The sequence below is a fragment of the Ambystoma mexicanum genome, chromosome 3q, assembly GCF_040938575.1.
Source record: "Ambystoma mexicanum isolate Mex_15411 chromosome 3q, UKY_AmexF1_1, whole genome shotgun sequence".
Classification (NCBI taxonomy): Eukaryota; Metazoa; Chordata; class Amphibia; order Caudata; family Ambystomatidae; genus Ambystoma; species Ambystoma mexicanum.
The window spans coordinates 526,044,337-526,058,034 of NC_090926.1; positions in this window are offsets into that span (position 1 = coordinate 526,044,337).

A 13,698-nucleotide genomic window follows, 5' to 3' on the forward strand; every position below is an offset into this window, starting at 1 on the left:
CAGTAGCCTAAACAAAGTGGAGTATTATGATGCAAAAGAAATAGTTCTCATAGTAACCATGTGTAGAAGTGAAGCTGTTGAAGTAGAAGCATCATCACTGTGAAGTAATCCTGACAACTATACCTATTGTGAATCCTCATCCTGTACCCAATGACATATTAACTGTTTACCAAGAACTATGTCTAACTGATAGCGGCAGAAGTTGCATTTCTTGTGAACTGTGGCAATTCTTCTTGGATTTCTAGAAATGGTGACAACGCATTGTGGCTGGGATTTCCATCAGTGCTGAGGAAGTTGGAAGTCCATATTGCATCAAGGAGAACAGATGTGCTATTTTTTGATCTTTGGTTAACAACTCTTTACTGTGACATTGAAACATCAATAACAGATTTGTTACAAGTATGCCCTTATTTGTTTCTTTGGTTGAACATTTATGTATTTTGAATCCTGGGGAAGGGGACCCACTCAGGTTATTGAAAGGTTACCAAGAAACTATTAATGCTGTTTAAGTTATTTCAATTGCCAAATATGTTATTTGTGTATTTGTTGTTTAGTGTGAGGGCCAGGGCCAGACATCCTGTGATAGAGTGTTTCCCTTTAGCTTTGGTTAGGCAGAGTAGGTATAGTGAAGCATTTTACTTCAGTTATTCTTTAATAAAATTGCATGTTTTTACCAATCAACAGACAGTTGTCTTCCTTGCATTGCTGACCCCTCACACTATGCACAGGTGCTTAATTTTAAGTCTGCACTGGTTTTATACTTATTACAGCGTTTTTCATTTGAAAATTAGCCTTTCTTGATGAATCTTTTCACATTTTGAAGAGGAGAATTTGATCAAACTTCTTTTATTAGTCTAAGAACTCTCCCAGAAACATAAACAAGCTACCTCTTGAATTGTTTCTCTGAGACCCTTTCCAGTTGAGATACATCAACCCGTATGCTTGTAAGATATTTGCATCATCAATATAATTGTGTTTTTACTGTTTGCTATCAGACACCCTGGACCATTTGCCTATGATTCGTTGAGCATTAATAATTGCTTTGATTATTTCAAGCAGAAGATTTGAAATAATCCTTATATCCAAATACAAGTTGTAAACAGAATCAATTTAACCATTATAAAAGATGTCATGAGAACATTGGTTGATTTTGAATGCAGGTGCACAAAGGTTGCTCTTGTAAATGGGTATAGTACACATTTTCCACTGTTTCAGCCAGCCACAGAATGAAAGCCTAGTATAAAAGATGTATAGGAGACTGAAATACAGTTCCTAACGGTTATTTATTTAAAAGTTGCATTCAAAATAATGGTATGCACAAGTTTCAGAGGATGAATGCTTGTGGTTTTTTAACCAACACCACCTCTGATATGGGTAGAATTTCTGTTGATTTATGGGCTTCCCTTCACACTCTTGTCGGGGGGAAATTCTGCCGGGGTCGGCCGGGCCGTCCGCAGACCTCCAGGCAGGGAGGCCCCAACTCCTCCCGTGTGTATCCCAGATAAGATGAGATAGAGTATGAGACGCACACAAGGAGCAAGGTGACTCTGCTGTTTATTAGACAAAACGGCAGGGATGGGTCAAGGAGCGCACGCGTTCGTCCTGACACACACACAATTGTGGGGCTCGCAGGCCCTTTTTACTGTATTATGACGCGCTACTTGCGTCACTTCAGAAAGTTAACAAAAAACCTATCGCCACTCTTAATTGGATGTTCGAGTGGTAGGATTAGTATAGCACACATATAGAGAAAGATATTAGTGGATAAGGTGTAGTCAGGTGGTATATCTGGGTTGTCCCTACAATAAGATACATGAAAATTGTTACATGAAGGCTCCTGAGGATTGGCTAAATGTGCTGGCGTCAGTGATAAGAGCCCCAAGTTCTGATTGGTGCACCCGTGAGCTTCCCAGCCTGGGACCACCGTCGTTCCCAGCTCTCGGTGTACCTGTAAGTTGCAACAATGTTTCACTATGGGTACATGCAGACAATGTGAGGACTTATTCATAGCTAGACGGGGTACCGTTCCCACTGTTGCAGATGTCCATTGAGCCTTTCAAGTGTATCTGCCAGTGTCTCGTAACGAGGGATCCAGACGCCTCTGTTCTCCAGGGTTTGGCATCTCGTCAGGTTCGTCTTGATCACGTGGGGAGGGACCGTGAAAGAGGCATAATTCTGCACAATTAATATTGTTTTTCTACTGTGCGTCTGGTTTAATTTGTCGGTGTGACTTTAACGTTGGTGCGCGGAGTGCGAGATTGCAACATCGTGCCTTTGATGATTTGCTCTTGGAACGTGGGTTTGCAACATTGCGACCTTGGCTGGTTGCTTTGCCAAGCTCATTCTGTAGGATCAGCAACTGACTTTTGTCTTGTTGATGTCCACGGGAGCTCTTGTTTGAGGCCTACTTTGGCCCGATGCATAAGTTGTTCGTTTGGTGCACAGGTGCTTTAGGTTATAGGAGCACATAATTCCATAATCGGTATTGTCTTTATTATATTTCTCATCGTTGTACCTGGTTTCAAAGAGAAGCGTGAGCAAGCTAATAAAAGTTCATGACGCGTCTTGCGTTTCTGCATTCTGAAAGCCTATATGAAAATAATAAAGATGCACGTCCGTGAATATGCCTGTCGCCTACGTCATAGCACTGAGTATATTCTTCGTGTAGGTTGGTGTGGGAATGTCCAGTGTGTATATTTGTACAGATGTGCTTCCCGTTGTCTAGGTCGTCATGGCATCTCTAACGACGTGTAGATTTTAGTCTAGTTGATCCGTGCCGCAGGTGTCGGCATGGCCAGTGCGGGCTGCTGGGCAAGCAGATGGACACATCCGTATGTTCCTGTACCAGGGTACCTGGTCGTCTGGTAAATGGGCAAACTCTTCTCGTGGCGGGTGTTTGGGTCGTGACCCTCTAGGCCAAGCGCGAGAGGTGAAGGACGGGAGCCTGGTTTTCCATTCTCCCACTTCAGTCCCCCCTCTGGTCGACTTGTCGACCACAAACATATCCTTCTCATTATCTCCTCTTACTCGCCATATCTTGGTTATTCCTCCGAGATGTCCATAGTGGTTTACATGATCTTCAAATGACCAATACATATATTCACAGGTACCCCCAGGAGTACAATATACCCATCTTCCTATGTAGCTCCTGGGGTTTCTTGGGTTCTCGGTCTTTACTGACGGTGGGTCTAGATGGTTGGTAATTATTTGGGTGCGCAGCTTCTCTCTTTCCTGTATAATTACACCTGTATGCTGGCCGTCATCTGCTGGCATCAAGGGGTGCATTCCCACCATTTCCAGCAATTCGTCAGTATTGCGTGCCTTTCGTGCCTTCCAAAATCTAATTATGATCAGGGTAGCTCCAGCCAATATGGTGCAGCCCACTATTATTTTCAGTCCATCTGACAGCCAAGATGGCATCCATGACCATAATAGTGAAAACCAGCTCTCATCCTTGTTCACACCATTGCTTTCATCCGTCATTTTAGAGTGCATTTGGGCTAATTGTGAAACTGCTTCTGTCAGTGTACCATTGTCAGCATCATTGGCAGGTATGAACGTGCAGCATGATTGTCCTATCTTTGCACAAACTCCTCCTTCCATTGCTGTGAGAAGGTCCAATACATATCTGTTCTGTAGTGCTACCATCCTTACAGCTCGCAGCTCTTCTTTTATTGCGTTAAACCCATTTACTGTAGAATTGATGGTCATCATTAGTTCCCATCTAGTTATTTGGAGCCATTTTGCGTTTGCGTAAGCCTGTAATCCCGGGTGTATTATTGAGGAGAAGAACATTGCTGCTCTGCTGAATAGTCTGTGTTCTGGCGGTATTGATGTTAGTGCCGTTTCCGACCTTCCCCATAGGTAATTTCCTGTCAGCGGCTCTCCTTGTCTTTTTCTTCTATTTAGGACAGTGTCATTGCTGTTGGTCCTGTTCCTTTGCTCCTCCTGGAGTGGTGCAGATCTCTTTCTTCTCTTATCCCCCTCATTCATTCTGGGAAATTTCGCCACATCGACGTGCTTCTTAGGTACCACTAGTGATGGTACATTGACGTGTACCATTGTGCACACACCATTCCACAGGGGAGGCAGTGTATGGTATGCCTTTTCTCCACAGGCCCAATAATGATCCATTATTACTGCTGTTCCTGCTCCCCCCTCAGGTAACTCCGTCACACTTGCGCAATTGGTGTTATATCCTACGTCCACCTCTCCTTTATGTTGGTAACATACCTTGGGCGCAGTCAACGGTAGTATCGTTATTGGGTCTTCATCTTCTTCTACCCATGTGAGCATTGGTACATACTTGATCCACGTCGTCCAACATCGGTGATTGTGTGTCTCGATGGTTGAGATAGTTTCTTTTGTTACCATGTTGCTGCCAATCACTCCTATCTCCCAGCTGTTATCCAGATACACCTTTCCCGTTATCGTCAGTAGCGGCCTCTCCCAGCATCCTTGTTTACCCGGAATTTCAGTGGCGTACCAATCACATGGTAGATACTTCAGTGTTACTTTCTGTGTTTCTCCTTTTGCAGGGCCACTTGTTATATATTTGAATGCTTCAGCATGTAAACTGGTCTTGTGATAACTCAGGTAGGTCTTGAGGAAGTTGTTTTCATATGGGTATGAGTCTCGTGTTTTCCATGTCATGTGCACTACAGTTCCTTGGAATCTTCCTTTCGTCTGGAACAGTGCCAAGTATATTATGCACTGTGCTACCTTCTCATTTATTTCTGTAGCAACAAATGTTCGTGACGCACTCATGGCGTATGGTATTAATGAGCAGACGTAGCAGCTATCCTCAGTTGTCTGCTTACCAATGCGGGTCATGTGTTGGTACCATATATTGTTTGTGACGTGTGCTGAATCTTGTACATAATTATCAATACCTTTATTGTCTGAGTATGTGCTGCGTTTAACTCTATTTTTCTTTGGTGTAATGTTACTACTACCACCTGACGTAACACCTGTTGCAGCAAGGAACGGGGGTACATTAGGTTTGGGTGCAGCAACAAAATTGATAGCACAGCTATACTGCCATACAGAAGCAGCCACAAATCCGGTGATTATCAAAATCCCTATTATTTTTATTACAATTGCTAATCTCACCGGCATTTTGCTCTTACCTTGCTGCAGTCCTGGCAGCTTATTCTTGCGACGTTAAAGTTGCCCGCCTAAAAATTCTCAGAAATGCTCGTTTTAAATGTTAGTTTTGTTTTGTTTAAGCTCTCCCTATCAAATAGTCATTCAGTGCCCAGGCGAAGAGCTGCTCCCACGCTACTCTAAGTGATTGGTCTCTTAAGACCGGCAAGTATGGGCGGAGGTGGGGCATGTAATATTCTATGGCCAGGAGGAAGGCTGTGTAGTAAACACGTACCCTTCTTCTTTTTAGGTATGTTGGCCTTTTTATTTCGTATACAAATTGGTGTGACAATTCTTCTGGGTAGTTATCGTCTGGGAGTACCATCTACGCCTGGACAGTGGACTTTGTTAGTTATCTTTCTACTTAACAATACAATAATACGCAGTTCCTGTATGTGCGAGAGAGAAAGAGAACATTCACGTGTTTACATGTGTATTTGTGCGACCAAGTTCTTTTAGTTTATGTTACAACTGTCCTGGGGGGGGGATGGCGTAATTATTTTTATTCTTTGAACGTGTGACCATGGGGTGGGCAGTGCAGTGATCACCCCTTTCTTCGTCAGTTATCGTCTCTGGGGTATCTGGGTAGTGGGAAGGTAAGGGAACAATTGGGTCGTTATCTGTGGTAGAACTTCCTTCCGCTGTCAGGGATGTTGTTGCTGTTGTTCCAATGGGCCTGTCGTTGGCGCTGGGGCGGGTCTGCAGTTTGTATATCTTTACATCGTGTAGGTGGTTCCAAGCACGCTTATCCTTTAGTTTTACTGCTCTTGTTGATACGTCTTCTACCAGATGTGGACCGGTGAACCTTTTATCGTTCCATCTTCTATTGAAATTACGAAGTAGCACGTGGTCACCTTTGGCAATTTTGCACAAGTTCTCTTTTTCTAATTCTGTACTGGCGCCTTCTTCTTTATCTCTGGTGGACCCGCCCCGTGTGCGCTCGAGCTGTTGAGACACAAACACAACACTAGTAATCAAAGATGACACATATTGATACATTTCATCACCTAGTATATTCGCTGAACTTTCGTGGTCAGTGAATGCCCTTGACGTTGGCGTTAGAGGAAGGCGCATTTGACGTCCAGTAACCACCTCATGTGGGGTGAGGTGGTGGTCGGACCCTGGCCTGTTCCTCAGCTCAAACAATGCTAACGGAAGGCAATACAACCAACTTTTCTTTGTTGTTTGTTGTATCTTTGCAATTGCCTCCTTCAATAAGCCATTTAGGCGTTCGCATACGCCATTAGCCTGTGGGTGATATGCACATGCAAATTTGTGCTTTATGCTCAGCAGGGCTGTGATATGTTGGAACATTTCGTTTGCGAAATGTGGGCCATTATCTGATCTTAATACTTCGCACACTCCCCACCTGGGGAAGACCTCTCTTACTATGAATTTGGCTGCTCTAAATGCATCTGGGTGTGAACAGGGCCCTGCTTCAATCCACCTAGAAAATGGGCATACTACTACAATCATGTATCTATTACCTTGACATATGTTGATCATATCAACATAGTCAATGTGGAGGTGCCGAAAGGGTCCTTCTGGCCGGGGTATGGTACCTCTTATCACTTTTAGGGTGTGACCGGCCGTAAACTGTTGGCATGTGAGACAATTGCTAATAAAATTTGAAACATGAGAATTTAACTCGGGACAGAACCAATCATCTCTAATTCGTGCTGCAATTATTTCCTTGCCTGTATGGGCTGGGTGATGTAATTGGCTCAGGGCGGTATTTAAAAGTGCCAATGGTATTACAACTTTCCCAGTACCACTCTGGCGCCATAGTGCGTCGGTTGGTGACATTGTACATCCTCTTTTTACCCATATTTCCTTTTCGGCCATTGGTGCTGCTGCTTGTAATTCCATAATCTGTGTGGCTGGGAGATGGGTATACCCTTCTCTTATTAACATCTCCCTAGCCATTCCCCTCCCTCTCCCTCTCTGTGAGTCTGTGGGGTCCCATATCTCACCAAAGTATGCAATAATAGTAAAAAAAAAAAAAAAAATAATAAAAAAAACAAGAAATAATAAAACACAAATATATATATATATGTATAATTTTGTATTGTATATTCCTTCCCCTACGGCCCCCTGCGGCCGAAGCGCACGCAGCCCCCTGTGGCTGCGTACCCCTTACGACGATCTTATACAGTCGTCCTTATTCCTCGTTCTCCTCCCCCTTTTATATTTGCCGTGGCTGGCGTTCTCCGTGCTCAGCCACGCCCCTCTCCCCTTCTCCTCTTCCAATCCACTCGTTTATTGTTTATCTTCTTATCCGCTCCCTCATCATTTTTCTCTTCCCCACCGCCTTCAAAACTCAATGTTCCTTGTGCTCGTGATATCCTATAAAATCCCTACTGGTGACGTCACCGATGTCTCTACGCTACTAGTACAGTCTCATTATTAGTTTCAAAATACACTTGCAATTTATCCCCGCTAACCCTACAGCTGTCTTCCTGTCTCTCCTGGAACAAGGTAATCTCATCAATAATATAATTGGACTGCACACGCTGCGTCGCCTCGCGTGTGATACGCCCCTCAACAGGAGGGCTTAACCAGCCAACTATCTTCCGTATTTGGCAACTATGCAACTAGCTACCCCCTACAGGGAAACGTCATCTACCTATCGAGTTTCTTGCTCGAACAATAGGAAACCTCATCTACCTATCGAGTTCTTGCTCGATCAATAGGAAACCTCATCTACCTATCGAGTTTCTTGCTCGAACAATAGGGAACCTCATCTACTCATTGATCAATAAATGCCAAATCGTAGGAAACCACACACGCCCACCCCTACACGTTAGTCGCGATTTAGGCCAATCAGTGTCTACGAGCGACCACACGTGATGTTTTCGTGCTCCGCCCCCCTCTTTCACGTCACTGCTCTCGCACTCTTTTCACTCCCTTTCATTCCATTGCCAACACTATATTGTCAACCCTTCGCCGCGCACCTGTGCAACACCTCCCTCCTCCCTTATTTAATTCCTCCCCCCTCCCTCACAATTTCGCATTGCTCGTTGTGTGTGCCATGCTCACCAAGTTCTCTCGATGCAGGGCCGCTCGACTGCGTGCACCCCTCCAAGCGGCTCGCCACCTCCCCTCGTCTGGACCACGTCTGGACACTCGCCAACCGCGGGCGGGATACTTCTCAACCGGCTCCCGAGGGCCAATATCCGGATTGCGCTGTCCGGTCTTCTCGCAGCTCCGCGATGGTCCTGTAGTCCTCAGAAGGGGGCAACGGCAGAGGGGGCCGCGCCGCCGGGCCTCCTCGCAACGGGAGTGCCTGGAAAAAGTAAAAATAAAAGTCGATCTTAAACAGATCTCAGCAGTGCCTCCAACTTGTCGGGGGGAAATTCTGCCGGGGTCGGCCGGGCCGTCCGCAGACCTCCAGGCAGGGAGGCCCCAACTCCTCCCGTGTGTATCCCAGATAAGATGAGATAGAGTATGAGACGCACACAAGGAGCAAGGTGACTCTGCTGTTTATTAGACAAAACGGCAGGGATGGGTCAAGGAGCGCACGCGTTCGTCCTGACACACACACAATTGTGGGGCTCGCAGGCCCTTTTTACTGTATTATGACGCGCTACTTGCGTCACTTCAGAAAGTTAACAAAAAACCTATCGCCACTCTTAATTGGATGTTCGAGTGGTAGGATTAGTATAGCACACATATAGAGAAAGATATTAGTGGATAAGGTGTAGTCAGGTGGTGTATCTGGGTTGTCCCTACAATAAGATACATGAAAATTGTTACATGAAGGCTCCTGAGGATTGGCTAAATGTGCTGGCGTCAGTGATAAGAGCCCCAAGTTCTGATTGGTGCACCCGTGAGCTTCCCAGCCTGGGACCACCGTCGTTCCCAGCTCTCGGTGTACCTGTAAGTTGCAACAATGTTTCACTATGGGTACATGCAGACAATGTGAGGACTTATTCATAGCTAGACGGGGTACCGTTCCCACTGTTGCAGATGTCCATTGAGCCTTTCAAGTGTATCTGCCAGTGTCTCGTAACGAGGGATCCAGACGCCTCTGTTCTCCAGGGTTTGGCATCTCGTCAGGTTCGGCTTGATCACGTGGGGAGGGACCGTGAAAGAGGCATAATTCTGCACAATTAATATTGTTTTTCTACTGTGCGTCTGGTTTAATTTGTCGGTGTGACTTTAACGTTGGTGCGCGGAGTGCGAGATTGCAACATCGTGCCTTTGATGATTTGCTCTTGGAACGTGGGTTTGCAACATTGCGACCTTGGCTGGTTGCTTTGCCAAGCTCATTCTGTAGGATCAGCAACTGACTTTTGTCTTGTTGATGTCCACGGGAGCTCTTGTTTGAGGCCTACTTTGGCCCGATGCATAAGTTGTTCGTTTGGTGCACAGGTGCTTTAGGTTATAGGAGCACATAATTCCATAATCGGTATTGTCTTTATTATATTTCTCATCGTTGTACCTGGTTTCAAAGAGAAGCGTGAGCAAGCTAATAAAAGTTCATGACGCGTCTTGCGTTTCTGCATTCTGAAAGCCTATATGAAAATAATAAAGATGCACGTCCGTGAATATGCCTGTCGCCTACGTCATAGCACTGAGTATATTCTTCGTGTAGGTTGGTGTGGGAATGTCCAGTGTGTATATTTGTACAGATGTGCTTCCCGTTGTCTAGGTCGTCATGGCATCTCTAACGACGTGTAGATTTTAGTCTAGTTGATCCGTGCCGCAGGTGTCGGCATGGCCAGTGCGGGCTGCTGGGCAAGCAGATGGACACATCCGTATGTTCCTGTACCAGGGTACCTGGTCGTCTGGTAAATGGGCAAACTCTTCTCGTGGCGGGTGTTTGGGTCGTGACCCTCTAGGCCAAGCGCGAGAGGTGAAGGACGGGAGCCTGGTTTTCCATTCTCCCACTTCACTCTTTTTGTACAAAGTTTCACATTTCTTTAATGATAAGGCTGAAATGTATAAAACATTGTCATTATTGTCACTCTGTTTAGAATTCACAAATCTACAAGTTCTCCTCCATATCAAAGATTTGGTAATGCCTCAAGGTTCAATAGAATACCAATGGATGTTTGGATAAACTCCCTGTTCAATGCTGCTCTCTATTCTGATCGTTGGTTATCATACAGTGGGGGAACTCATTGGAGGTAAACTCGAACTATCCAATTCCAATTTCGTGGTCTTTTAAGATCCCCCAACATTGCATATTTCTTGAAAATCCATCCAAATATTTGCTTGGTTCATCTATGATAAGGATACCGCACAATCTGCCCATCAAAGTGTTTTATTCTCCTTTAGAAATAAAACAAGAAAAACAAGTATGTATAGAGCATGGGAGGCAGTGCAACAGATTTCCACCAATAGGGCAAATACCTAAATGGAGATAGGGAGACAAAGTGAGACAAATTAGACAATTAAGAACATTATGTATATGTGTTCTCTTTATATGACACTTGTAAGGGAATTTATTCAAACACTTTCATGGGGAAGATCCACGGCAGAAAATTAAAGGAGAAAAGCCCACATCGGAAAAGCATCTGAGAACATGCAATATGCAGAGGAAGAGCCATCAACACAAGGAATGGAAGTGGGAGATAGCAGTACAGCTGAGAAACGTGAAGGTTAAGTACAGGTTGGCAGAAGAAACGGGTTCCGAGCTGAGCCAAGTAATGGTGAAACAATAGCAGCTGCGAGAGCAGGGTGGAACAGGTTCAATAAAAAGGAACAGCACGTTTCTGACAGAGACTGCGGATAGCCATAAATGAAGACTTGGGCCATGCCATATTGAATGTAAAAGGGACTGTTCATAGCATGGATAGACCCGCCCAGAGGAGTCAAGCTTTTGAATACTGCAGGGAGAGCCTACGAATTAAAGAAAACGTGGAAAGGAGACAGAAAGTCAAGCACACAGAGGACAACCAGCTAAGACAACAAAGGTTATTACAATAATAATAATACTCTGAAACAGCTTGCAGGGTACAACCTCCTTTGGATAGGTAGTGAAAATATCAAAGAATCAGTAATGCAGAATGGGGAGATTGAGACTCCATTGTGAGGAATGACCTAAAACAGACCTTGAGTGAGAAAAGAAAAGTGCCTGAACATTTCAGGCAAAGTGCAAGAAGGTATTTAATGATCATGTTGATGATTTTCATAAGGTTTCAACTATGCGATCAGCTTCTTACAACTTATTTGGAATAGATTTTTCATGGTGGCCATGTTGGGTATCTGTGGAGAATGGGATTTGAAGAAATCACCTCCCTACTCCCGAGTGAACTGCAACATTTTAGCCACCATGGTCACTGGCAGTCTCAATTTATTTCTGATCTGTGGTCCCCCCTGTGTATTCCATCTGTGAAATTACTTTTTGTGATGTCACCTAAGTCAATCTGTTTTGCTGGCACTTTCTTAGATAATGTAACTCCGAAAGTCATAGAATTTTCTTTTTTTTAATGTTTTCATGTGTATTTCTCCGGGAAGTTTTATGAATGAACATGCGTGCATAGAAAGCATGTACTTGTCCTCCTATTTTGTAAACATGTTCAGAGTTCTGAGGCAGATTACTCATACTGCTAGCAGTTTTCACATATGTATTCACATAAATGTCTCTGCAAATCGAGACCAAGTATATTTATACTAACGCTGATGTGTTTCTACATGTGCAAACAATGTTTGTGGATATGCCTGCAGCATTCCACATCTATAAAGGCAATGCAGTATTGCAAGTTATGATTTAGCTGGATCAAATGAATACTTAACCCCAAAGTAAACGTGTTTTTCCTTCTAAAACCCCTCAAGTTGGTACACCTACTTTGGCAATTCAGACAATATTCAGCCAATAATATCTGCAATAGATCTATACGAGGGAGGAAACATATTTCCATTTCAAAGGTGTATGCACTAGAAAGAGAAAAAATAGGTCCTATTTCGAGCATGAATAGACATCTCATGTTGTAGAGAGAAAAGACAATATTTACTATTTGCAGCATTCCAACATGGGTGGGCCTGCTTATGTTAGGAACATAACATGTAGCTGTTCATGCTGCCTTCAAAGTAAAAACATATGCTTTTTTGGGCTATTAGTGCCACTCGTGTGGTAAAACCTATTGTTTTTCAGCTGCTATTTCAAGTTCTCTTTTATAATAAACCCTGTACAGGAAGCCTACAGAATCTGATAAGAATCTGATATGTTGCAATTTTTTTCAGAGCCGTAGTTTGTTTTTTCTACTATTTATATAGAATGCAAAAATACATCAAAATGAATACTATGTTATTTTAAACGTGCTTAATTCTGCTCTGCGCACAATATGTAATATGCGCATGGGTGCAGAAAGCCACATTATACACAGACTGCTACAAATTAAGTGGAACCACAACTAAAAAGATGGCATCCCATGAAAAGGCACCTGCTGTACAAGGACCAGTGCCACCTGTGTCTTCATTCTATCATTACACTTTGAACTACCAAAGCTGAGCTTTGTTCCTGCTTGTTGTGATCTCAGCCCCTCTTCTATGTGCAAGACTAAGGGTTATTAAGCTCCTCGGGGCATTGTAAGTTGCAAAGGAACAGATGATCTGTAGAGCACTTTCGTTTCTATGTGGTACATGCAGGTATGGGATTCTTGTAGTAAGAGCTCGACAGATATCTGTGCAATAACATAATAATAGATTTTAGCATTTTGAAGAATACGTTTTTAATTGCGTGTATTTTGTCGTTTACTTTTGGGGTCATCTTATAAAAATTGTAACTGCATGGAGTCGGTAACCAACACCAGCAAATACGTGCTGCTTTGTCCACTCTGTTCAATTTCCATCATTTGCAGCACTGAGTGCAAATATTTCTCTGTAAAAAAAGTAAACTGTGAATGCCTCCTGTCATTAATGAATGTAAAGGAGCATTTAAAATTGTGTAGGAAAAATACAGTACGATTAAATGAGGAGTCAAAGAATGTCAATGTGTTTAATTGAAAACTGGTGAAAAGAAGAAACAAAGAAAATGATTAACTGATTTAAGAAGGGTATGCCTTATAATCCTTTCACCAGTCCAGTGCAGCTAGATGACTCCATCTTGAATGGCAAAGACCAGACCTCTGAAATGTGCCCAATAGAAACTCCAATAACACTTAAAAGAATTAAACACAGACACACTAATGTGGCTGTCGCTAAGAACAAAAAGGGTTACAACACACCTTTCAGGTACTTACATGGGTCGGTCGACCAAAACAACTTCAAAGGACATTTTAGAAAGCTATAACCCTGTTGCTTTGCACCTTGCATCTAATTCAGCACACAATACTCATGTAGCTGCCTCCACTCTACCTCTACATTCACCAATTGAGCAGCGCCAAGTGTCGAGTGCCGAGTTTCATCACTCAGTGAACTGCTGGCACATATCTAAACACTGTAGTGGACCGCATCAGTTTCAAAACATGTACCATCTTCCACTACTGCCTTACGGCAATGCCCCCTCCAACCTGAAAACAGCGATAACACACTATGCCCCAGGCAGATGTCTACGCACAATGGACAAGGCCCTGGGCACCTGTCCTGTTGTTAAACAGGACAAGA